Here is a 26914-nt window from a genome sequence, read left to right as displayed (position 1 = left end):
GGGGCCATAAAACTCCCCCCATGAGAGAGTTTATGGTAGCCTTACTTCCCAGAAGTTGCTGCTTTTTATCAGATAAAGAAAGCTCCTAGGAGGCTTTTTCCTGTGTCTGCTGCATCTCAAATGTCTTCAGCTTAAAATAATGTTTATGCCAACTCGGGGGCTCCTAGTGGGTTTCCCACACATTTCAACTGCACAGCAGCAGTATGCGGCTACCCTATCAGATGGTGCAGGTGCTGGATCATTAAATCATGGAACCCCGGGGCAGGGCAGCTCCCGGAGACGCTGGCAAGCATGCCCTGTGCCACTTTCTTGCGCGTGCCTGGCCCGTACTCTGCTTAAGTGTCTCCCAAGCCGGGTGCTCACGACCCCTGCCTCCCCCGCAGCCGTCTCCAGGCCAATGGCTCAGGCTCCGAGATGGATGAGTTGTTGAAGTTGAGCAGAAAGCTCCCTCCCTCCTAATTGAGCAACCCAGCATCTTTTCCAAAGCACTGCCACGAACCCGCTGTGAGGGTGGCAGGCAGGAACCACTGTTGAATTTTACCTAGAGGGTCCCTGTCCAGTAGTAGGTGGCAACAGGAGGATGCTAGGATACAAGGCAGTCCTTGCTGCGCCTTGGCCCAGCGAGTGGTCTCCTTCTCCCCAAGGAGGGAGAGAGTGCGTTCTGGGACTGTGGCTGTGAGAGTACCCACCGAATACCCACCGAAACCCGAAGGTACAAAGCCCGGCTCTGGTAACAGCCCGCCTGGAGCCGGCCCTGGCTGGTCTCTGTCCTTCCCCCAGCTGAATCCTAATAGGAGGTGCAGAATCCTCATACAGCCTCCGGGTTTCACAGACTGGGAAAGCAAGGCGCGGTTCCCGCACGTCCACGTTCAGCCCACGCTGGGGCTGCACCCTATTGCAACAATGTCCTAGGAGCCTCCGGAGAAAACGTGGCAGCCTTCCCGCCCTGGGTGGCCATTGCCAGCTCTCTGATTCTTGGACATCAGCGGCGGGCGGCCGCAAGCCTCAGGGACCCAGCCGGGCCGGGAGTCTCGGGGGAACCCTGATGTAACCCGGCGCCCGGGTTGCAGGAGCTGCCCCCAGGGGCCGCCCGCCGCTTGTTTACCCTACTGGGGCGCGGGGTGGAGTCACGGCAGCCGGGCCCCGCCCCGCCCCCACCTTGCCAGCCCCACACCTCCCCCCAATCCCCCACTCCTAGAGCTGGACGGAGCCCCAGGGGCCCGAGACTTGCGGGCGTTGGTCCTAAGACCTGGCGCAGTGGCCGAGCCACACGGGTGACTGAAAGGGCCTGAGCCCCCACGGGCTCTCTCAGTCACAGCCCCAAAGCAGCTCAAAAGAACGTTCCAGGCCGGGCGCGGTGGCTCAAGCCTGTAATCCCAGCACTTTGGGAGGCCGAGGCGGGTGGATCATGAGGTCAAGAGATCGAGACCATCCTGGTCAACATGGTGAAACCCCGTCTCTACTACAAATACAAAAAATTAGCTGGGCATGGTGGCGCGTGCCTGTAATCCCAGCTACTCAGGAGGCTGAGGCAGGAGAATTGTCTGAAACCAGGAGGCGGGGGTTGCGGTGAGCCGAGATCGCGCCATTGCACTCCAGCCTGGGTAACAAGAGCAAAACTCCGTCTCAAAAAAAAAAAAAAGAACGTTCCAACGAAGTAAAATCCCGGAGCTTGCTACTCCCACGCAGCCTCAGGACAAGGGCCCTCCATCTGTGTCTCCCAGTCGCCGCACCTTCCTGGCCTGTCTCCTGCTCCTGTCCTCTGTTCTGTGACAGTCAGCACCGTGGGGAGCCCTTCTTTGGACTCCCCAAAAGTCTGCCTCAGGGGACAAAAGCAGCATTTCCCAGGGGTTCTTTCTAACACTGCTGGCACAGAGAGAGAGTTTGCTCTTGGCTAGGTAAACTTCACACCCTGGCGGTTCGGACGGCAGAGCGGCTTAGCGGTTGGGGCTCCTCGCTTAGGACAGCGCTTCCCAGTCCTGGGCCCTTTCCAGCCCCAAGCCAAGGCCTGGCTCACTGTGGCCAGTGGGGAACAGCAGGGCTCCCTACACTCACAGCACCCTCCTGAGCGGGGGCTCTCCAGCCAGACACAGGCCTCCCACCCCTAGGGGAGCACAAGAACAAGGCAGGGTGTGGCCAGATGGTAATGGATGGGAACGGATCTGGAGGGCACAATGCCAATCCTGGCAAAAACGCCAACAGCTGTGACCTGTGCCCACCACCAGGGTTTTCTCATCTAGACTATTCGCTGGTGAGGCTACCTACAGATGAGGGAGCCGAGGTTCAGAGACAGCAGGGGAGCCTGAGGTCACCTAGTACGTTGGTGACAGCTACAGCTAGGACCCAAACCCCTGTGTGCTAGTCCCTATTGAACTCTTTTTTTTTTTTTTTTAATAATCGACGGTACAATATGAAACCTCATGCACTCTTGAAAGCCCAAGAGCCCTGTAGGAGGGAGCAGTCTAGGAGGGCTTCCTGGATGAGAGGCCAGGTCTGAGCTAGATGAGGGAGGAGGGCCGCTGTTTAGAGAGAGGTGTGAGATGAGAAGGCTTCTCTGAGCTGGGAAACAGGAAGAAAGGGGAGGAGCCAGACAAGATGGCACTCACCTGTGATCCCAGCACTTTGGGAGGCTGGGGAAGAGGACTGTTTGAGACCAGTCTGGGCAGAGGTGGGTGACGGGCTTGTCGGGGAAGCTCCAATGGGTGATCAGAGCCAATGGCAAACGCAGTGGGTGGGAGACTTCAGCCGAATCAAGCAGGACTTCAGACTTTCAGGGCCCAGGCTTGCATACGGAGACCTGACAATACCAATGTGACAGAGAGGCTGGAGTCAAGGGAGACCTCTCCAAAGGGCTTTTCCCTGCCATGTATTCCCTGCCCTTAGAGAGAGAGGCCCCATACACTTGTTCCCTCCAACTCTGCCAGCATGTCAGGGAGGCCCCCAGGCTTAGTAAATATTTGTGTCTCTGATCTAGTTGGTGGCTGCTGGAACATTCTGTCCTGCTTCTCATTCATCTCGGCTTCTGCCTCAGGCTGTGAAGTTACTGCAAGAGATCAAGATCCCAGGGTCGGAAGTTCCGGGTCCTTCGCCAGCCCCCCTCCTGCCAACACCTCCTGAGCCCCAGTTTATTCCTGAAGTTTAGAACCTTGTGCCAGGCCCTGTGCGAGAAAAGCACACATGACTCTAAAGAAACTCTCTGGCAGGGTATGGTGGCTCATACCTGTAATCCCAGCACTTTGGGAGGCTGAGGTGGGTGGATCACTTGAGGTCAGGAGTTCAAGACCAGCCTAGCCAACACGGTGAAACCCCATCTCTACTGAAAATACAAAAATTAGTAGGGCATGGTGGCATGTGCCTGTAGTCCCAGCTACTTGGGAGGCCGAGGCAGGAGAATTGAATTGCTTGAACCTGGGAGGCAGAGGTTGCAGTGAGCAGAGACGCAACACTGCACTCTAGTTTGGGTGACAGAACGAGACTCTGTCTCAAAAAAAAAAGAAAGAAAGAAAGATGTGACTCTAAAGAACCTCTCTGGTCAGGCACAGTGGCTCATGTCGGTAATCCCAACACTTTGGGAGACCAAGATGGGAGGATTGCTTAAGCCCAAACCCAGGAGTTTGAGAACAGCTTGAGCAATATAGTAGACCCTATTTTTAGTTTAGTTTTTTTTTTTTTAATACAAAGTAGTATCACATGTGACTCAACTGGAAAGGGTGAATGTTTGAAATTAGTTTGGAATGAGCTGGACCTCTGGCTACTTTACGTTACCAGCGCTCACCATCCCAGTCAGATTTAAGGTGCCTACCATGATTTACACTGTTATGCCATTATCCTTTCTAACCTTGTATCTCTCTTTTTTTTTTTTTTTTGAGACGGAGTTTCGCTCTTGTTACCCAGGCTGGAGTGCAATGGCGCGATCTCGGCTCACCGCAACCTCCGTCTCCTGGGTTCAAGCAATTCTCCTGCCTCAGCCTCCTGAGTAGCTGGGACAACAGGCATGCACCACCATGCCCAGCTAATTTTTGTATTTTTAGTAGAGACGGGGTTTCACCATGTTGACCAGGATGGTCTCAATCTCTTGACCTCATGATCCACCTGCCTCGGCCTCCCAAAGTGCTGGGATTACAAGAGTGAGCCACCGTGCCCGGCCCTATCTCTAGTTTTAAAAAAGAAGCCTCTCCTTTTGCTGCAAGAAGAACTAGGACTTTGGGTCCAAATGTTAGCACAGTAGCCGGCTTGATGTGTGGTTTTGGGTGAGTCCCATTACCCCTCTGAGCTTATTTCCTCATTCCTGAAAAGGTGGTGAAATGGTGTGGAGCAGCACCCGGCACTTACTAAGCTGTTTTCTTCCCTAGCCTTCCTTCCATGCCTCTGTACTCTCTTCCTAGAAGGTTGGGCCTGCCCAATTTAGCCAATTAAATTAACAAGGGTAAGAAGTTTCCGACTTATTGAGTACTCTGTACGGTGGTGTGCTGGTAAATGCTTAACAACCAGCTCTAATACATTTTTTGTTTTTTTGGCAGAGTTTCGCCCTTGTTGCCCAGGCTGGAGTGCAGTGGCACAATCTCAGCTCACCGAAACCTCTGCCTCCCGGGTTCAAGCAATTCTCCTGCCTCAGCCTCCCAAGTGGCTGGGACTACAGGTGCGCACCACCATGCCCAGCTAATTTTTATATTTTTTAGTAGAGACGGGGTTTCATCATGTTGACCAGGATAGTCTGGATCTCCTGACCTCGTGATCCGCCCACCTCGGCCTCCCAAAGTATGGGATTACAGGTGTGAGCCACTGTGCCCGGCCTCTAAATATATATATATATATATATATACATTTTTATTTATTTATTTATTTTTTAAAGAGATGAGGTTTCACCATGTTGGCCAGGCTGGTCTTGAACTCCTGATCTCGGGTGATCCACCCACCTCGGCCTCCCAAAGTGCTAAGATTACAGACATGAGCCACCGCGCCCAACCTAAATACATTTTTTTAAAGTTCTAGGCAGAACATGGTGGTTCATGCCTGTAATCCCAGCACTCTCGGAGGCCAAGACAGGTGAATCACCTGAGGCGAACCTGGGAGGCAGAGGTTGCAGTGAGCAGAGACACGACACTGCACTCCAGTCTGGGTGACAGAACGAGACTAGGTGACAGTTCAAGACCAGCTTGGCCAACATTGTGAAACCCCGACTCTACTAAAAATACAAAAATTAGCCAGCCATGGTGGCATGTGCCTGTAATCTCAGCTACTCAGGAGGCTGAGGCAGGAGAATTGTTTGAACCATGAGGCAGAGAATGCAGTGGGCCCATTGCACTCCAGCCTGGGTGACAGAACAAGACTGTCTCAAAAAACAAAAAGACAAATTCAAAGATAAAATTATGAAGAATTTCAAAGTGCTGATTGGTCCTAGTGTACTGAACCAAGTACGGGGCCTTGTTTGTGGGCTGCACTGAAGTGCACCTTACTATGTGTTATCCAGGTGAGATAAGAATGGTGTGGCAGGTTGGCTGGACACAGTGGCTCATGCCTGTAATCCCAGCACTTTGGGAGGCTGAGGCGGGTGGATCACCTGAGATCAGAAGTTCGAGACCAGCCTGACCAACATGGTGAAACCCAGTCTCTACTAAAAATACAAAAATTAGCCTGGGCGTGGTGGTGGGCACCTGTAATCCCAGCTGCTCCTGAGGCTGAGGCAGGAGAATTGCTTGAACCCAGGAGGCAGAGGTTGCAGGGAGCCGAGATCGCACCATTGCACTCCAGCCTGGGTGACAGAGTGAGACTCCTATCAAGGAAAACAAAAAAAGAATGGCCCAGCAGGATGATTCCTTAGGAACTTTAGTCCCTTAGTCCCCACATCAGAGAAACCTGGGTGCCTTGAGGGGAGCAGAGGCCAGGAGACTCACCTCCCTTCTCAGAAATCTCCCCTACTTTGGGGAAGCACGCATGAAATTTGGCAAAAACTTGTCAAACAAAAAAATACAGCCTTTGTTACAGAACATTTATCATCCACCATCTGCATCACCGCTTCCATTTTATATCTGCATGGTGCCGCTTTTCTCTTTTTGAGAAATACTTTCTAAAAATTGATCTTTTGTTTCTAAACAGGTGAAAGATAACATTTTCAAACACTCAATTCACTGCCCATCTGTGCAGCGAACAATTGGTTGCATTCATTGGTTTAGAGAATACCCACAACTGTAAAAGTTTTCTGCACACTGATATTTGTCCTGGGGATTGAAGCCAAATTATTGACCTAGTTTTAGCAAATCTAGAACAACAGCTTTTGGCTTAAGAAATATTTCCATGTTTTGGCGGCGGAGGGGGGGTGTCTCACACCTATAATCCCAGCACTTTTGGAGGCCGAGGCAGGAGGATCACCTGAGGTCAGGAATTTAGGACCAGCCTGACCAACGTGGAGAAATCCCGTCTCTACTAAAAATATTTTTAAAAAATTATCTGGGCATGATGGCACATGCCTGTTATGCCAGCTACTTGGGAGGCTGAGGCAGGAGAATCCCTTGAACCTGGAAGGCGAGGTTGCAGTGAGCCAAGATCTCACCATTGCATGCCAGCCTGGGCAACAAGAGCAAAACTCCATCTCAAAAAAAGAAAAGAAAGAAATATTTCCATGTATCAAGAGTAATTGTTCCCTTGAGGTGAATAACTGTGGTGGCCCAGGCATCAACTTCCTGACAAAGGGAATTTGAAAGGGGTGCTTCTCGAACCACGCTGGCCCCAGTCCAGAAAGGTATAATTTCCATTTCTCAGGAGTGGCCAGATGTTCTGGGCCAGCTGCTGGGAGTGGCGGGAGCATCTCACCAGGGAAGAGGGCTGCAAGTGTGGGCAGAGGATGAGAGGCTCCTGTAGCCTGTTGATGCAAGGTCAGCCCCACTCTGCATGCCCCCTGCTCTGTCCAGGTGATCATCCCACTGGGGGTAGCCCAGGCCTAGCACATGGCTCTCGGGACTGTGCTGCATTATGAAAGGAGGAGCAGGAGCCTCACTGGGACAGGTCAGCACTCACAGAAACACACAGACATACAGGCAGGAAGCATCTGGGAACCTTGTCCTGAAGTGTGTGCAGGCGCAGTGGATACAAACTACCTCAGAGCATGTGAATAAAGCCACCTGGTGAAGGAACAGTGGGCCTTCTCCAGCATGATGTTCTGTGGGTTTCCTCACCGAAATTAAAACCATAGGCTAGGCGCCGTGGCATACGACTATAACCCCAGCACTTTGGGAGGCCGAAGTGGGCAGATCACGAGGTCAAGAGATCGAGATCAGCATGGCCAACATGGTGAAACCCCGTCTCTACTAAAAATACAAAAATTAGCTGGGCATGGTAGCGCATGCCTGTAGTCCCAGCTACTTGGGAGACTGAGACAGGAGAATCTCTTGAACCTGGAAGGCGGAGGTTGCAGTAAGCCAAGATCGCACCACTGCACTCCAGGCTGATGACAGAGCAAGATTCCATCTCAAAAAATAAAAATAAATGAATAGGCCAGGCGCGGTGGGAGGCCGAGGCGGGTGGATCACGAGGTCAAGATATCGAGACCATCCTGGTCAACAAGGTGAAACCCTGTCTCTTCTAAAAATACAAAAATTAGCTGGGCATGGTGGTGCACACCTGTAGTCCCAGCTACTTGGGAGGCTGAGGCAGAAGAATTGCCCGAACCCAGAAGGCTGCAGTTGCGGTGAGCCGAGATCATGCCATTGCACTCCAGTCTGGGTAACAACGGTGAAACTCCATCTCAAAAAATAAAAATAAAAAATAAATGAATAAATAAGAGAGAAACTCAAACCATAGGCTGTTTGAGTCTGAACCAGGCCCTGTGTACTCCTTAGTGATCTTGGGCAAATCCCAGGGTGTATCTGAGCCTCACTTTCTCCATTTGTAAAATGGGAATATGATGCATATCTTCAGGGTTGAGGTGAGTATTAAGCAGGATGCCCGTGTTTCTGTTCATGTGGGGATGTTGGAAACAGAGCTGGCACTCAGTACCACAGGATGGTAACAGGTTGGCTATGATTATTATCATTAGCAATCACATAGTAGAGAGAAGGTCTGACTCACTTCTGTGTGCCTACAGGATGTGGTACTGGGAAATGTGGATGGAACTCTTGAGCCTTGGCTGGGCTGTGTTTGAGAGTGGTTTGTGGCGATGTGGTGGGGGAAGGTAGGCTGTGCTGGGCCTCTGCTGGCCTTCTTCCCCAGGAAACAGGACTGTGGGGAGTGGGGGAGGGGAGATGTGGGGAAGGTCATCCTCAGCCAGCCCCCTCACTTCACAGATGGAGAAGTGTGTCAACCCATGGTGAACTCATTACACCAACCTCTACTGGCCTCAGGGTAAGTCTTGGAACCCCAAAATTTTGGAGCCCCCAAAACTGAAGATGCAAACCCTGGGTGCCTGTTCAGATTCCCCCAGCAATCTGCTTCATTTCTCTTGATTGGCACAAGACCAGTGTCAGGTCGCTCCTCCATTTTTAGAACTGGATAAAATTCCACATCACAAGGCATGAAACTGGCCACTGAGTTCAGCGATGAAACACAAAAGTATGGATGAGTTAGCTCCCCCAACCCGCCAGGTGAAACCTAAGCAATGAGAAACGGGAAGGAGCTGGGAAGGTAAATTCTCCCTCCTTTCACTCTCCTTGAATGGCTCCAAGGTGCGGTTCCCTGCATCCCTCTGGACAAGTTCCTACGCAGAGCAACATGCCTGCTGAGCGACCTGCTATGTCTCACCCAGGCTTGCTGTGAAGCCATGGCCAGGACACTGGCACATCAGCCACGGTGCATTCCATCTGCCCTGGCCTCACTTCCCTCATTCTTCACTCGTCATCCTGGGCTGGTATCTCGCAGATAGAGTGTTGGCACTGTTCCCGGGTGCAGGCCTATGCAAACCTATCCCTAAAGGCTGAGGAAGCTGAGAGGCCAAAGACAGTGGCTGGGGCTGGGCACAGTGGCTCACGCCTCAAATTCCAACACTTTGGGGGCCGAGACAGATGGATCATAAGATCAGGAGTTCGAGACCAGCCTGGCCAACATGGTGAAACCTCATCTTTACTAAGAATACAAAAATTAGCTGGTCATGGTGATGGGCACCTGTAATCCCAGCTACTCGGGAGGCTGAGTCAGGAGAATCATTTGAACCTGAAAGGCAGAAGTTGGAGTGAGACAAGGTCACGCCATTGTACTCCAGTGTGGTGACAGAGTGAGATTCCTTCTCAAAATAAAAAAAAAAAAAAACAGGCCAGGCGCAGTGGCTCACACCTGTAATCTCAGCACTTTGGGAGGCCAAGGTGGGCAGATCACCTGAGGTCAGGAGTTCCAGACCAGCCTGGCCAACATGGTGAAACCCTGTCTCTAAAAAGAGAGAAAAAAAAAAGACAGAAGCTGACAAATTCAGTTTCTCTAAAAGAAACATTTAATAAAACTTAGGCATAGAAGCCACAGTCTTAGTAGCTGCAAGTGAGATGGTGAATCCCCACCATTATCCCCCAGACCTAGGGCTTATACAACATAGGGAAGGAATGTGTAGGACAACTGAAGTTGACCCTTCAGGGAAAGGCAAAAATGCTATGTGAATCTGCCGAAGAGGAGGATTTACGGTCAAGATTGTTTTGACCTCAGGGCAGGATTTATGGTAACAGTAGATGATGTAGAAGTCTTAGGGGCATTCTTTGAGCAGGGGTTAACTAGAAGTCAACACGGCAAGTCGGCATCCAAGAGGGTGTTGCTTTAGCCTCCACAGCCACCTTAATCCTTGACCCAAGCTCTGTTTTTCAAAGGACCCAGGCTAAGTTGGGTGGCATTCCAAAATCATTCATGTTATAGGATTATTAAACATAAAGACGCTCAGTATATAATAGAATTATTCCATCTATTGAGATGAAAGTTCTGTCCTGCAACAGAGACATGGGAGGCACTGCCTGAGGAGCAAACCGAATTAACATTTCCATCCCAGCAAAAGACACACAACAAAACAGGCATTAGTCACCCAAGATCACTTTGGCAGTGCTCAATTCTTCCTGTTGGTGGGTCCCTGTTGTCTTTGATCTACTTCAGGTGGGGAAGGGCGACCTCTGAATGGTATTCACAAGAAGGTCTCTGGGCAAGGCAAAGAGCAGATAGTCACCCAAGACAGGCCTGTTGAGCTTTCTTGAGGGCTCACTGAATGTAACCAGACAAATAAGGATATTCTTGCTCTGTGAATATCCCTCTGAGTTAGGCCAGCTGGACTTCATCCGAAATTCCTTCTGAGATCCCCTGCACATGTACAAACACACAAAGACAGAGCCAGAAGGCCTTCTGAATCAGATCCCTAACCAAGAACTCTAAGAGTATCCTTTCCAAACTATCCTCCTCTTCTCCATCTGATAAATCTCCTGGAAATCTTCCTGACTGGGGAAGTCTCCTGAACCAAGACTCTTCCTGCTAGTTAGGGAGAGCCAACCACCACCCCCCGGGAGCTGCACGGAGACAGACACCCCACCCCATAATGGGGCTACAGACGCCCCACCATGGGACTACAGAACAAGTCAGGAGCAGGAAGGAGGTGTTGGCAGAGCCTAGGATACTCACCAACTCAGATACCCCACAATGGGGCTACAGACAGACACCTGTGATAGGGATACAGTTGAGAGATACCTCCCCAGGACTATTTCTCTATTGCAATTAAATCCATGCACATTGGGTCAGCAGCACCCCACCAGTAGAGAGAATACCAGAGTCAGCCCCCAGCCCAAAAGAGCTAGGCAGCCACTTGGGCTGGCCTCTAGAGTCATTGCTGGAGGGAGGCCACCAAACCCAAGCAGGTAGCCACAAGGGCAATCCCAGAGAAGCCCCCAAATTCGTAACCACCCAAGGGGTTCAAATTGATGGCTGCCTACACAGAGCCAATTTATCAAGACAGGGGAATTGCAATAGAGAAAGAGTAATTATTTATTTATTTGTTTGTTTTTGAATAAAAGAGAGAGTAATTCATGCAGAGCCAGCTGTTCGGGAGACCATTTTTTGTTTGTTTGTTTTTTGTTGTTGTTGTTTTGTTTTTTTTATTGTTCCCCCCTCTTCCCCGACCTTGTTTGTTTTTTAGATGGAGTTTCACTCTTGCTGCCCAGGCTGGAATGCAATGACACGATCTCAGCTCACTGCAACCTCCGCCTCTGGGGTTCAAGCAATTCTCCTGCCTCGGCTTACCAAGTAGCTGGGATTACAGGTGCCCACCACAATGCCCAGCTAATTTTGTGTATTTTTATTAGAAATGGGGTTTCATCATGTTGGCCAGGCTGGTCTCAAACTCCTGATCTCCGGTGATCCACCCACTTCAGCATCCCAAAGTGCTGAGATTACAGGCATGAGCCACTGTTCCCTGTAGGGAGCAGAGTGATTGTTGTTTTGTTGTTTTTTAATAGAGACGGGGTTTCACCATGTTGGTCAGGCTGGTCTTGAACTCCTTAACTCAGGTGATCCACCCGCCTTGGCCTCCAAAGTGTTTAGATTATAGGCGTGAGCCACCACACCCAGCCCTGGGAGCAGAGTTTTTTTGTTTTTTGTTTTTTTTTTTTTGAGATGGAGTTTCGCTCTTGTTACCCAGGCTGGAGTGCAATGGTGCGATCTCGATCTCGGCTCACCACAACCTCCGCCTCCTGGGTTCAGGCAATTCTCCTGCCTCAGCCTCCTGAGTAGCTGGGATTACAGGCACGCGCCACCATGCCCAGCTAATTTTTTGTATTTTTAGGAGAGATGGGGTTTCACCATGTTGACCAGGGTGGTCTCGAACTCTTGACCTGGTGATCCACCCGCCTCAACCTCCTAAAGTGCTGGGATTACAGGCGTGAGTAGAGTTTTTAAAGACAACTTGGTGGGTTGGGGAAAGCCAGTGAACCAGGAGTGCTGATTGGTCAGAGATTAAATCTGGCACTGAGTCAATTCCTGGGTGAGGGGCCACAGGACCAGATGAGCTAGTTTATTGATCTGGGCGGGGCCAGCTGATCCATCAAGTGCAGAGTCTGCAAAACAGGCAGGGATCTTAGGAGCAGTTTAGGGAACTTCAGACTCTAGTAGTCTCCAGCTACATGACTCCTAAACCATAATTTCTAATATTGTGACTAGTGTAAGTCCTACAAAGGCAGACTAGTTCCCAGGCAGGAAGATGGTCTGTCCTGGGAAAAGGCTGTTATCATCTTTGGTTTTTGTGTTTTTTTTTTCTTTTCTTTTCTTTCTTTCTTTCTTTCTTTTTTAAACAGCACTTTCCAGGCATGTATTTATTTTTATAAGACAGGCCTCCATGTGCAAGCCTGGACCCAGAAAGTCTGAAGTCCTGCCTGCCTCGGCTGATCACCCCCACCCCGCCTGCATTCGCCATTGTCCCTGATCGCCCAGCGAAGCTTCCCTTGGACATTAAGCTTCTCTCCCAACTTTGCCATCTTAACTGTTCTTATGATAATATAAATACTCTTCACCCCACCCTGCCATCTTAACTGTTCTTGCTCTGTGAATATCCCTCTTAACTACTCTCACGCCTTACCCCACCCGTCATTGTAACTGAACTTATGGTAACTTATCTTACACTGTAACACCACTGCCCACCCAGACCTATAAAACCAACTCCTAATCCACCGCCATTCTCTGACACCTGTTTTGACATCAGCCCACCTGCACCCAGGTGAATAAACAGCCATGTTGCTCACACAAAGCCTGTTTGGAAGATCTCTTTATTAAATGTGTTTAATATTCGGTCTATTGGACGTGAATAACTGCACTAACATCTTTGTTTTAAACCATAAACGCTAAACTCATTTTCTCCCAAAGTTAGTTTAGCCTATACCCAGGAATGAAAAAAGGACAGCTTGGAACTTAGAAGCAAGATGGAGTCAGTTAAGTTAGATTTCTTTCACTGTCTCAGTCATCATTTTGCAAAGGCAGTTTCAGTAAGAAACTTTGGAATTATTACACTCTGCAGTGGCAATCTATTGTGGTGTGAATACGTCCCCAGAACTGTAATTAGGAGATGATTAAGTCATGAGGATAAAACCCTCCTGAATGGGATTCATGCCTTTAGAAAAGAAGCCCAAGGAAGCTTCTTTACCCCTTCTGCCAAGTAAGGATGAACCGCCATTGCAAAATTATAACTGAAACAGTGAAAGAGCTCTGACCTAACCAATTCCATCTTGCTTCTAACCTTCGAGCTGTCCCTGTTCATGCCTGGGTGTAGGTTGAACTTAGCTTATAGTTTGAAACAAAGAGTTAACAGCCCTTTTCCAAAACAAATCCCCTTCTTGTCTGGAGACTAGATTGCCTTTGTAGGGCTAGCAAATTAGCCAAAAGATTAGCAAGTATGGTTTAGCTCAGCAGCCGGAGTCTACAACATTCTGATCCTCCCCAAATCACTCCGGGGGATAACATCACTAAGATCAGTGGTTGAGATAATTTGCCGACACTTAATGGATCAGCTGTCACCACCCAGATTGATAAACTGGTTCATCTGATCTTGTGGCCCCGCCCAGGAACTGACTCAGCACCAGAGAACAACTTCAGCTTCATATGATTTTATCTCCCAATCAGCACTCAAGACTCATAGGCCCTACCCACCAAATTTTCCTTAAAACTCTGATCCCTGAATGCTTGGGGAGACTGATTTGAGCAATAATAAAATTCCGTTCTCCTACATAGCTGGCTCTGCATGAATTACTTTTTCTCTATTGCAATTCCCCTGTCTTGATAAATCAACTGTCTAGGAAGTGGGCAAGGTGAACCTCTGGGCAGTTACAAGGACACAGAAGCCACCGCCCTTTCCTTGATACTGGACTTCCCAGCCTCCAGAACTGTGAGAAATACATTTCTGTTGTTCATAAATTATTCAGATATTGTTTTATATTAGGTGAGTACAAAAGTAATTGTTTTTGAAGTTTTTTGAATTTGCTGTTTGATATTATAATACATTCTTAAATAAATGTGGTTATGTTATATATCTGTGTTTTTTTTTTTTTTTGAGACGGAGTTTCGCTCTTGTTACCCAGGCTGGAGTGCAATGGCGCAATCTCGGCTCACTGCAACCTCCACCTCCTGGGTTCAGGCAATTCTGCCTCAGCCTCCTGAGTAGCTGGGATTACAGGCACGCGCCACCATGCCCAGCTAATTTTTTGTATTTTTAGTACAGACGGGGTTTCACCTTGTTGACCAGGATGGTCTCGATCTCTTGACCTCGTGATCCACCCGCCTCGGCCTCCCAAAGTGCTGGGATTACAGGCTTGAGCCACCGCGCCTGGCCTTTTTTCTTATACATCATTTTAATGAGTATTTCTCACTTTACGTTTTTCTGCTTATGACTTACTACTTCTTGCTGTTTATTTCAGACTATGGAAATGATGTTAGACAAAAAGCAAATTTGAGCAGTTTTTTTATTCGAGTTCAAAATGGATTGTAAAGCAGCAGAGACACTGTCAGCAACGCATTTGGCCCAGGAACTGCTAATGAATGTATAGTGCAGTGGTGGTTCAAGAAGTTTTACAAAGGAGATGAGAGCTTTGAAGATGAGGAGCAGAGTGGCTGGCTATCGGACTAAGAACAACTACTGAGAACAATCATCAAAGTTGATCCTCGCCAGGTGCGGTGGCTCACGCCTGTAATCCCAGCACTTTGGAAGGCCGAGGCGGGTGGATCACGAGGTCAAGAGATCGAGACCTTCCTGGTCAACATGGTGAAACCCCCGTCTCTACTACAAATACAAAAAATTAGCGGGGGCACAGTGGTGCATGCCTGTAATCCCAGCTACTCGGGAGGCTGAGGCAGGAGAATTGCCTGAATTCAGGAAGTGGAGGTTGCAGTGAGCCGAGATTGCGCCATTGCACTCCATCCTGGGTAACAAGAGCAAAACTCCATCTCAAAAAAAAAAAAGCTGATCCTCTTACAACAACATATGAGAGGTTGCTGAGGAACTCAACCTTGACTATTCTTTTAAAAAATATATATTGCTTATACCCATTACTGGAGGTAACAAAGAAAAAAGAAAAATGTATATACAACTATTTTTTTTTTAATTTCTTTCTTCTTATTTATTTATTTATTTATTTTTTAGACAGAGTTTCGCTGTTGTTACCCAGGCTGGAGTGCAATGGCATGATCTCGGCTTACCGCAACCTCCACCTTCTGGGTTCAAGCAATTCTCCCGCCTCAGTCTCCCGAGTAGCTGGGACTACAGGCATGCACCACCATGCCCAGCCAATTTTTGTATTTTTAGTAGAGACAGGGTTTCACCTTGTTGACCAGGATAGTCTCGATCTCTTGACTTCGTGATCCACCCACCTCGGCCTCCCAAAGTGCTGGGATTATAGGTGTGAACCACCGCGCCCAGCCTTTTTTCTTTCTTTTTTAGAGACAAGGTTTCATCATGTTGGTCAGGCTGGTCTTGAACTCCTGACTTCTGGTGATCTGCCCACCTTAGCCTCCCAAAGTGCTGGAATTACAGGCGTGAGCCACCGCGCCTGGCCAACCTTGACCATTCTATGATCATTCATCATTTGCAGCAAATTGGAAAGGTGAAAAAGCTTTACAAGTGGGTGCCTCATGAGCTAATGAAAACTAAAAATCATCGTTGTAAAGTGTCATCTTCTCTTATTCTACACAACAATTAACCATTTCTCGATTGGACTGTGACATTCAACAAAAGTGTATTTTATACAACCAGCAATGACCAACTCAGTGATTGGACCGAGAAGAGGCTCCAAAGTGCTTCCCAAAGCCAAACTTGCACCAATAACAGGTCATGTTTCACAGAGCAGGAGCATCACCATCTTGGACAAGCCCCTCCTTCTAAAGTTCACCTTAAAAAATCACCTAAATCCAAAGGGCATCAGCCTAATGGCTAAGGTCACCATGATCATAAACCACAAATAACATCTCCAGCCGGAAACATTCCAAACTCCTCCCAGACCAGAGACATGCTAGCCCCTAGATAATCCCCGCTCTGGGCTGGAAAGATGTCTGCTCCAAGACAACCATCCCTCCTCCCAGAGAGATTCCAATCCTGCCATAAGCTTCTCCCCACACATAAACATTCCAAGCTTCTAATGAGCCCCCTCACCCTAAAACCAACATATACTCTTGGTCAGTAAGAGAAAGCACTCTTGGCTGGGCGTGGTGGCTCACGCCTGTAATCCTAGCACTTTGGGAGGCCAAGGTGGGTGGATCACGACGTCAGGAGTTCAAGACCAGCCTGGCCATCATGTTGAAACCCCATCTTTAAAAAAAAAAAAAGAAAGCGCTCTTCTTTTTTTTTTTTTTTTCCTAAGAGTCCCCGGGATCTGTTTCGTCCAAACACTGTTGAAACAAGAGACAGATCCGCGGGACCAACCTGCCAAGAAAGCGCTCTTGACCGAAATCAGCCAGGAGCACCCCTCAGGTTTTATCTAAAGAAAACCTGTCTTTAACAGCCAGCTGTGTTTCGTGTTTCGTGTCTCTTTCCTCTTTCTTTAATTAGAATGGTCACTCTTTGGTGGTCTGCTGCCAGTCTGATCCACTACAGCTTTCTGAATCGGCACAACTGTTACATCTGAGAAGTATGCTCAGCAAATCCAGGAGATGCACCAAAAACCGATGCCTGCGGCCAGCACTGGTCAACAGAAAGGACCCAGTTCTCCCCGACGTCGACAACCATGTCACACAACCAACACTTCATAAGTTGAATGAGTTGGGCTACCTATGAAGGTTTGCCTCATCCACCATATTCACCTGACCCTCGCCAGATGACTACCACTTCTTCAAGCATTTCCACAGCTTTTTGCATGGAAAACAACACTTCCACAACCAATAGGATGCAGAAAATGCACAAAAATATGTTCATTGTAATGGTTCCTATTTTGATTAATAAAGATGTGTTTGAGCCTAGTTTTGTTTTTTTTTTTTTTTTTTTTTGAGACAGAGTTTTGCTGTTGTTACCCAGACTGGAGTGCAATGGCATGATCTCGGCTCACAGCAACCTTCGCCTCCTGGGTTCAGGCAATTCTCCTGCCTCAGCCTCCTGAGCAGCTGGGATTACAGGCATGCGCCACCATGCCCAGCTAATTTTTTGTATTTTTAGTAGAGACGGGGTTTCACCATGTTGACCAGGATGGTCTCGATCTCTTGACCTCGTGATCTACCCGCCTCGGCCTCCCAAAGTGCTGGGATTACAGGCGTGAGCCACCGCGCCCAGCCGAGCCTAGTTATAATTAAAACTCATTGGGTGCGGTGGCTCACGTCTGTAATCCCAGCACTTTGGGAGGCCAAGGTGGGTGGATCATGAGGTCAGGAGTCACCTCATTTGCATAAATTTAGGTATAATGAAGGGGCTTTTTATGAATAACAAAACAGACTTCTATTACTGAGAAAATGGCAAGGATGGCAGGGCATGGTGGCTTACCCCTGTAATCCCAGCCTGTAATCTCAGCACTTCGGGAGGCCAAGGAGGGCAGATCATAAGGTCAGGAGTTCAAGACCAGTCTGGCCAACATAGTGAAACCCCATCTCTTCTAAAAATACCAAAAGTTAGCCAGCATGGTGGCATGCGCCTATTGTCCCACCTACTCGGGAGGCTGAGGTAGGAGAATTGCCTGAACCTGGGAGGCGGAGGTTGCAGTGAGCCGAGATCAACCCACTGTACTTCAGCCTGGAAAACAGAGCGATACTCCATATCAAAAAAAAAAAAAAAAAGCCCAGGAGCTTCAGGAACCGCGGCTTGGGTGCAGACATGGCCAAGTCCAAGAACCACACCACATACAACCTGTCCGACCTACCCTCTGCGGGAAGACTGAGCTCGTTCGGAAAAAACCGGACCGCAGGCTAGAGGAAATTCCTTAAGTTCAGGCTTTATTGAGAGGAAAGAGCCTCCGGGCGGACCAGCCGGGACGAAAAGGAAAAATGGCCGCGCCGCTCAGAGGGGCAGGGTTGTTTTATAGGGGGCTGAAGGGCTGGGGGTGGGGAAGCCAAAAGCCGAGGTGGTGGGCAACTGTTGGTCAGTTTGAACTGCTGGGCGGGAAGCTGGGCGGCGGGAGGGCTAGGGCCGGTATGTAAAGTGAGAGATAAGGGAGCCTCTTTGTGGGGGAGGGAAAGAGAGAGAGATTTTGCGGTAGGGGCAGAGTTTTCCAAACATTCCCGACTCCTTAAAGAAAAGAAAAAGAGGGGGTCAGGGGCGTCGGTTGTCTCTCTGGCTACTTCCTGCTGACAAGGGTCGACGGGGGGTTCTGAAGAGGTTTCTTTTCCTAAGGAGCCTGGAGGTTTGGGGAGAGGTCTGTTTCTTGCACTCGTTCAGGGTAGGGTTGGAGCAGCATCTGGTGGATGGTGACTCCAGTCAGTTCTTGAAAGAGCCGCTGTAGGAACTGGAGAAAGCAAGGAGCAATAAGTAAGATTAGGCAAACGGCTATTAGGGGCCCAAGCAATGGTGACAAGAGGGTATACATAGAGGAAGACCACCACGCTGTGGCTTCAGCCGAGAACTTATGACTCTGCAGGTTAGTTTTGAGTTTCTGGAGGCTCTCGATTCGGGTTTCTACTAGGCCGGATTCATTGATGTAGTAACAGCACTCTTCTTGTAGGAAGATACAGGTCCCTCCTCGTTCAGCAGTGAGCAGGTCCAGGGCTCTTCGGTTCTGCAAGGCAACTTGGGCAACTGAGGTGATCTGTCATTGGAGTGATGCTAAAGACTCAGTAGAGTCATTAATAGCCGCTTGGAGTTGTGAGGTCAGTCGGGCTATGGCCAGGTGAGAGTGGACTAGTGCCCCTCCTCCTAATCCTGCTGCAAGTGCTGAACCAGCAAGGGAGACTCCAACGGCAATGGGTAGGAAGGCAGCTCATCGGGTGCAGCGATGGGGAGTTTGCAGCATCTGGAATTCGGCTGGGGAATATATAGTGAGTCGAGGGACTAGGGTTACTGGGAGGCATAAAAGAGATGAGGAAAGGCCAATGTAGAGAGTTTTTGTTAAGGTCTTGTTACACCCGAAAAACGTTCCTCGTGGGGCTGTTATATTAGTGGTTACCCATATAGTTCTGTTACAGCTAGGGACGTTTCGGCCTAGGGAATGTGGGGTTTGGTAGGGGATACTTGGGGTCCCATCGCTAGGGACGTTTCGGCCTAGGGAATGTGGGGTTTGGTAGGGGATACTTGGGGTCCCATCGATTCCCATGACTAAGACCTGGGAAGGGGTGAGATGGCCAGAATAAGAAGGAAGAGCGGAGTAGGTAGCCCCCATGTCTTGTGACCCTAGGCTCGGCGAGGGTAACCGGAGTCGGAAAGCCAGGGCCCCGCTAGTCATCTAGCAGCCCTAGTAGACTGGGGAACGGAGCTCCCTCGGAGGTCGGCTCCTGGCAAGCAGGCTCCTCCCTACTGAGGGTGACCGCCGGCTGCGTAACGCCAGTGTGTCTGTTTTGAGGAACCGGCACCCTGGGGAAGCTGGGGCAGTCTGACTTCCAGTGTCCCGGGAGCCGACAGATAGGGCAAGGCTTAGTTGGTGGCCATGGTTGTGGACAGGCTCGGGACCAGTGTCCTTCCTTTCCACATTTGAAACATGCCCCTGGAGGGGCATGGGTTTCGGCCTTGGGCTTCTGGTTCCCTGCCGGCCTTAGAGCCGCCACTAGGGCTTGGGTCTGGAGGGCAGCCTTCTGCTTCATGCGAGTTTGGCGGGCAGCCTCAGCCGCATCTTCCCTGGCATTGAATACTTTAAAGGCCATTTTTACCAGGTCTTGGATGGGAGTCTCTGGCCCCTCTTCTGCTTTCTTTAGTTTCTTTCTTATGTCGGGTGCTGATTGGGAGATAAAATGGGAGGCTAATACAGTGGCCCCATTTTGGGAGGCTGGATCTAGTCGAGTGTACCGGACTAGGGCTTCTTATGTTTGAGTGAGGTATTGGAATTCTTTAATATATGTGGACGGGTTGGCTGAGAAGGATCCTAAACGTGTCTCAATTTGGGACAGGTCTTGGAGTGAGAAAGGAACATGGACCCTGATTAAACCTTCTGCACCTGCTACTTCTCGGAGTGGGGCCAGGATAGCTGGCTGGTGGGGGCGGGTGTGGGCCGCCACCGGAGAGGCAAGAGGAAGTGCAGCCTCTGAGGGAGGGGGCTCGGAGGGAGTAGAGGGAGAGCGAGGCATGGCCTCTGAGGTAGGAGGTGCAGAGGGAGTGGGGGAAGGGCGTGCCGTTGATGGCGAGTGGTTGCTGAGATTGGCAGGAGAGGACAGATGTTCAGGCAGATCCTCCGGTGAGGAGTAGGGAGGGGGAGAGGTAGTGGAGGAAGATTTACGGGGGGTTCGAGATAAGAGGATTTGGTAGGTGGAGCAGGAAGAACATAGGTTGGGGTGGGTACGGAGGTCCCAAAAAGCCTGGACGTAAGGAATTTCATTGTCCTTGCCCGCACGGCGACAAAAATCGTCGAGATCTCGGAGGGTGTTGAAATCAAAAGTGCCAGTCGGGGGCCAATGTGACTGGTTACTGAGTTTGTATTGGGGCCAAGCCACCTGGGACAGGAAAATAAGCTTTTTCTTTCTGAGGGTTTGGGAATATCCCAATTTGGTAAAATTTCGCAGCAAGCACCCAAGGGGGGTGCTCAGAGGTATTTTGGACTCCGAATTTCCCATGGCAGGCGCAGCTACAGACTCTCCGGCGCGGATGGGCAGATACAACGAAAAGGCGTCCCCGTTCGTTGCAAATTCCCCGGAGTACAATTAAGTACGGAAAGGGAAGCGGTCAGAGGGGCGTCCCCCGTCTGGCGGCTGTCCCTCGGAAGGCTCCTGGAGCCGGAATGGAAGACTACCTTGGCTCGGCCGAGACTAGGCAAGGAGTCCGTGCGGAACGCCGGAGAGGGAGCAACTGCACCATGCCGTAGGAAGAGGAGACAGGAAGCGGGGGAAGGCAAAGCAAGAAAAACTTGGCTTACCTTAATCGGAACGTGGAGGTGGCAGGGCCAGTGTTGGGTAGGTCGGGGAGGGGGGCCGTGGCCGGGCCAACGGCCTCAGCTCCCGTCCCGGGTTTCCGGCACCATTTGTCCGACCTACCCTCTGCGGGAAGACTGAGCTCGTTCGGAAAAAACCGGACCGCAGGCTAGAGGAAATTCCTTAAGTTCAGGCTTTATTGAGAGGAAAGAGCCTCCGGGCGGACCAGCCGGGACGAAAAGGAAAAATGGCCGCGCCGCTCAGAGGGGCAGGGTTGTTTTATAGGGGGCTGAAGGGCTGGGGGGTGGGGAAGCCAAAAGCCGAGGTGGTGGGCAACTGTTGGTCAGTTTGAACTGCTGGGCGGGAAGCTGGGCGGCGGGAGGGCTAGGGCCGGTATGTAAAGTGAGAGATAAGGGAGCCTCTTTGTGGGGGAGGGAAAGAGAGAGAGATTTTGCGGTAGGGGCAGAGTTTTCCAAACACAACCAGTCCCGAAAATGGCACAGAAATGGTATCAAGAAACCCCGATCACAAAGATACGAGTCTCTTAAGGGGGTGGAACCCAAGTTCCTCAGGAACATGCGCTTTGCCAAGAAGCACAACAAGAAGGGCCTAAAGAAGATGCAGGCCAACAATGCCAAGGCCATGAGTGCACGAGCTGAAGCCATCAAGGCCCTCATAAAGCCCAAGGAGGTTAAGCCCAAGATCCCAAAGGGTGTCAGCCGCAAGCTCGATCGACTTGCCTACATTGCCCACCCCAAGCTTGGGAAGCGTGCTCGGGCACGCATTGCCAAGGGGCTCAGGCTCTGCCGGCCAAAGGTCAAGGTCAAGGCCAAGGATCAAACCAAGGCCCAGGCTTCAGCTCCAGTTTCAGTTCCAGCTCAGGCTCTCAAAGGTGCCCAGGCCCCTACAAAGGCTTCAGAATAGATATCTTTATCTGCCAATGTGAAGACAGAAGGACTGGTGTAACTCCCCTGGGGCTGCCATCTGCATGGGGCTGGGGTCCTCCTGTGCTATTTGTACAAATAAACCTGAGGCAGGAAAAAAAAAAAAAAAAAAAGAGAGAAAAAGAAAAGGCCAAGGGTTTCAGAAGCTCTGTGCTAGGAACCTGAGACAAAGACATCTATAATCCCAGCACTTTGAGAGGCTGAGGTGGGTGGATCACTTGAGGCTGGGACTTCAAGACCAGCCTGGCCAACAGGGTGAAACCCTGTCTCTACTAAAAATACAAAAATTAGCTGGGCGTGGTGGTGCACACCTGTAATCCCAGTGCTTTGGGAGGCTGAGGTAGACAGATCACTTGATCCCCAGAGTTCAAGACTGGCTTTGGCAACGCAGCAAGACCCCATCTCAAAAAATTAAAAATAAATAAATAAATAAAATTGAATGTTCAATTCTCCCAGCACAATTTGTTGAAAAGATAATTAAAAGACTGTTACTTCTTCATTGAATTGACTTGGCACCTTGTTTTGTTAGCTTTATACCAAGATTCCATTTTTTATGCCATTTAAAATGGCACGGTTTTATAAATTCCCATTTTAATTGGTCATTCCTAATATATCGAAACATAATAATTTTTCTGTGTTAACCTTGTATCCTGTAACCTTACTATATTCACTTATTCGTTGTAGTTGCTTTTCTGTAGACTCTTTGTGATTTTCTACATAGACAATTATGTATTCTGCTAACAGACAGGTTTGCAGGCTGGGGCAGTAGTTCATGCCCAAAATCCCAGCACTTTGGGAGGCTGAGGCAGGTGGATCATTTGAGGCCAGGAGTTTGAGACCAGCCCGGCCAACATGGTGAAACCCCATCTCTACTAATACAAAAATTAGCTGGGTATGGTGGTGCATGTCTATAATCCCAGCTACTTGGGAGGCTGAGGCATGAGAATTGCTTGAACCCTGGATGTGGAAGTTGCAGTGAGCTGAGATAGTGCCACTGCACTCCAGCCTGGGAGACAGAGCCAGACTTCATCTCAAAATAAATACATAAATAAATATGCAAATTAGTCAACCCTCATCTCTTGACGCTGATAAGACACTGTGGTCACTGTAGCACTGGAACTTGAGAATCACAGTTCATGGCCAGGCATGGTGGCTCACACCTGTAATCCAAGCACTTTGGAGGCCAAGCTGGGCAGATCACCTGAGGTCAGGAGTTCGAGACCAGCCTGACCAACATGATGAAATCCTGTCTTAAACCTTAAAAAAAAAATAAATAAAAATTTAAAAAAAAAAGAGAGAATCACAGTTCAGGCAGTAATAGACTCTATGCTGTGAGTTTACTCTATATAGTTTATACCTCTCCTCTGCTCCCATAGACTGAGGACCAAGCAGATGAGAGACAAAGGGGCTGAGACTCAGGGAGGAGCAAACAACTGTCCCAAAGGCCCAAAGCAAGGCAGTGCCAGAGCTGGGCAGAACGCCTGAGTCTCAGCCTCCAGTCCACAGCCCCCCAGTGTGCAGCCAATGGCTGCATGACATTCCTTCTGCTGACCATGTCAACAGATCACACTCAAGTTACGGTCCTCCTTGCCAGCCCCAGACACCCCAGTCCCCAGATTGAGGACTGTCAGAGCCAAGAGGGACCGTACCACGCCACTTTGAAGACTGGGAAACTGAAGCCCAAGGTTACCTAGCCAGTGGTGGCAGAGCCAGAAGCAGGACTCACAGCACCTGCAGCCTTGCCCAAATTCAGAGCTTAAGTTCTGGAAATCACTAAGTTCAAATTCCAGTTCTGTCACCTATTCTCTGTGCCTTAGGGCAGGGACTTAAGCTCTCTGCACCTCAATTTTGCATTTATAAAGTGGATTTCACAGTAGCACTCACCTCAAAGGGTTGTTGGGAAGATTATATTAGATAACATATATAAAGGTTTAGAATAGGGGGTATATATATAGTACACGAGCAATGAAGATTACCGAGGATTATTTTTATTCTGGTCATGTTGGGAGGCCAGCTGAGGTGAATCATACCTGTAATCCCAGCACTTTGGGAGGACAAGGTGGACAGATCACCTGAGGTCAGGGGTTTGAGACTAGCCTGGCCAACATGATAAAACCCTGTCTTTACTAAAAATAAAAAAATTAGCTGGGTGTGGTGGCAGGCACCTGTAATCCCAGCTACTCAGAGGCTGAGGCAGGAGAATAGCTTGAACTCCGGAGGCGGGGTTGCAGTGAGCAGGAGATTACACCACTGCACTCCAGCCTGGGTGCCAGAGTGAGACTCCATCTCAAAATAAATAAATAATCATGTTGAGAGGAAAAACTTTTCCTCTACCCACAAAGGTTCAGTGCTTCAGAGCCTGCAAATTAAACTGGTAAACTAGTAATAGGCAAAAAGGCAAAATTATTAGAATACAAATTATTATTATCCTAATAATTTCTCATCTGAAAGACAAAATTTATTCACATAGAAAGGAAGAAACTCACTGAAAATGTGGCTCAAAAAAGTGATTTAGAATTTGGGGCCAATATAACACCTTTTTTTTTTTTTGAGACAGAGTCTTGCTCTGTGGCCAGGCTGGAGTGCAGTGGTGCAATCTCAGCTCACTGCATTCTCTGCCTCCTGGGTTCAAGCGATTCTTCTGCCTCAGCCTCCTAAGTAGCTGGGACCACAGGCATGTGCCACCATGACCAGCTAATTTTTGTATTTTTAGTAAAGACAGGGTTTTACCATGGCCGGGCTGGTCTCGATCTCTTGACCTCGTGATCTACCTGCCTCAGCCTTCCAAAGTGCTGGGATTACAGGCATGAGCCACCGTGCCCGGCCTCAATGTTACATCTTAACAGGGGAAGGAAAAAAGAGAAAGGACACTTTTGGGAAAACAAATGCCTTTTAGGAAAGGTAAATGGACCCTTAGGAGAAAAGATGGGAGATGTGATAGTTTTGTGACAATGTTTGTTCAGTCGATCTCTTATCTTGGTGTGATTTCTCTTTCAGTCTTTTTTGTTTTTATTTATTTATTTTAGAGACCATGTTGGTCAGGCTGGTCTTGAACTCCCTACCTCAGATGATCCGCCTGCCTCAGCCTCCCAAAGTTCTGGTATTACAGGCGTGAGCCACCGCGCCCGGTCTTCTCTTCTAGTCTTTATGTCTCATAAAAGGAGCCCATCTTCCTTGATTGGGAAACTCCCAAACTCTGGGAAAGGGATTTATGACATTTGAATTATTTCAGGAGGCTCAGCTTTTAGGCAGATAAAGGGAGTTCAGGAAAAAAAAAAATTCTTCCTGCACCTGTTGATTCTCAAATGTCACCAACTCAAATTAATCCTTATGCCGCAGAGGTATATTTTGTATCCCTTCTATCATGACAGGGGAGAGGGTACGATAGAGGATGGCAGGGTCAGGCTGGAGGGCACCTGCCAGTTTTCTAGCCACTGTCTAGTTTGTCCTGCCTGGCTGAAGTTGGCACTCTTGGGACTTCTGCTCCTTATCAGAGTTTGCTCAAGGCCAACCTAAAGCTATTGCATCCCTCTGCCCCTGCACCAGTGCAATGAGGTGGCTGTAGGCTATCCCTGGAGAACCTCACTTATAGATGAATTGAGTTGATATGGAGAGGCACTATGGTTGGGCTGGGAAGCCCAGGATTGGAGGTCCAGATGAGGTTGTGAGGGTCTGCCCTCATGAATGGGATTAGTACCCTTATAAAAGGTCTTGAGGGAGCCCGTTTGTCCCTTTTGGTTTTCCACCATGAGAGGACACAGCATTGATGCCTTCTGCTGTGTGAGGATGGAAGCAGAGAGCAGGCTTCACCAGACGTTGCATCTTCTGGTGCCTTGATCTTGGACTTCCCAGCCTCCAGAACTGTGAGCAATACATTTCTGTTGTTTATAAATTATCAACTCTAGGCTGGGCATAGTGGCTTATGCCTGTAATCCCAGCACTTTGGGAGGCCAAGGCAGATGGATCACCTGAGGTCAGGAGTTGGAAACTAGCCTGGCCAACATGGTGAAACCCCATCTCTACTAAAAATACAAAAAAGGTGAGTCAAGGGTGTAGGGCTGAGGAAAAAAAAATACAAAAAAAATTAGCCTGGCATGGTGGCAGGTGCCTGTAATCCTAGCTACTCGGGAGACTAAGGCAGGAGAATTGCTTGAACCCAGGGAGACGGAGGTTTCTGTGAGCCGAGATTGCACCATTGCACTCCAGCCTGGGCAACAAGAGCAAAACTGAGTCTCAAAAATAAATAAATAAATAATCTACTCTAAGGTAATTTTTTCCCCTCTTTTTAGACAGGATCTCCCTCTGTTGCCCAAGCTAGAGTGCAGGGGTGTGATCATGGCTCACTGCAGCCTCAACCTCCTGGGCTCAAGGGATTCTCCCACTTTGGCCTCCCAAAATACTGAGATTACAGGTGTGAGGCACCAATCCCAGCCAGGTAATTTTCTCATAGCAGCAGGAACAACTAAGACAATAATGGACTAAAATTTTCTTTTATTAAACAAAAACATGGCCAGGCATGGTGGCTCACACCTGTAATCCCAGCACCTTGGGAGGCTGAGGGGGGTGAATCACTTGAGGTCAGGAGTTTGAGACCCAGTCTGGCCAACATGGTGAAACCCCATCTCTACTAAAAATACAAAACTTAGCCAGGTGTGATGGTGCACAGGCCTGTAATCCTAGCTACTCAGGGTGGTTGAGGCAGGAGAATCACTTGAACCCGGGAGGCAGAGGTTGCAGTGAGCTGAGATCACACCATTGCACTCCAGCCTGGATGACAGAGTGAGGCTCCAACTCAAAAACAAAAACGTTCCATCGCCTGGTTTGCACTATTTGCTTTAAATTCCACACACAGATCAAACCTCCAAGCTGTCACATAGAGTGGCAGAATTGGAGGAGCTCATGTTCTGTTTCTTTGTCTTTCCAGTCAGTGTGCTACCATTCTTTATTCAGAACCAACTGATTAAACATGGGGACATGTACCACAGGACTTGGAGAACAGCAACTACTGCAGAGGACGGAGGAAGGAGGAACTGGCTAGGAATTACAAATGAAATCGAAATATATGGATGCAGCTAAGCCTG

The 26914-nt window shown here is 49.2% G+C and overlaps 1 long non-coding RNA gene across 1 annotated transcript; it reads right to left on the bottom strand.

The window, feature by feature from the left end:
• Positions 1 to 17814: 17814 nt before the first annotated feature.
• Positions 17815 to 21144, bottom strand: LOC144577536 (uncharacterized). The gene is made up of 2 exons (XR_013521669.1): positions 20895 to 21144; positions 17815 to 18859 (listed from the first exon to the last, which is right to left on the bottom strand). It is a non-coding gene; the product is annotated as an uncharacterized LOC144577536 (long non-coding RNA).
• Positions 21145 to 26914: the final 5770 nt, after the last annotated feature.

The sequence above is a fragment of the Callithrix jacchus genome, chromosome 8 (genome assembly GCF_049354715.1).
Source record: "Callithrix jacchus isolate 240 chromosome 8, calJac240_pri, whole genome shotgun sequence".
Classification (NCBI taxonomy): domain Eukaryota; kingdom Metazoa; phylum Chordata; class Mammalia; order Primates; family Cebidae; genus Callithrix; species Callithrix jacchus.
This window is presented reverse-complemented; position numbering and strand designations above follow the sequence as displayed.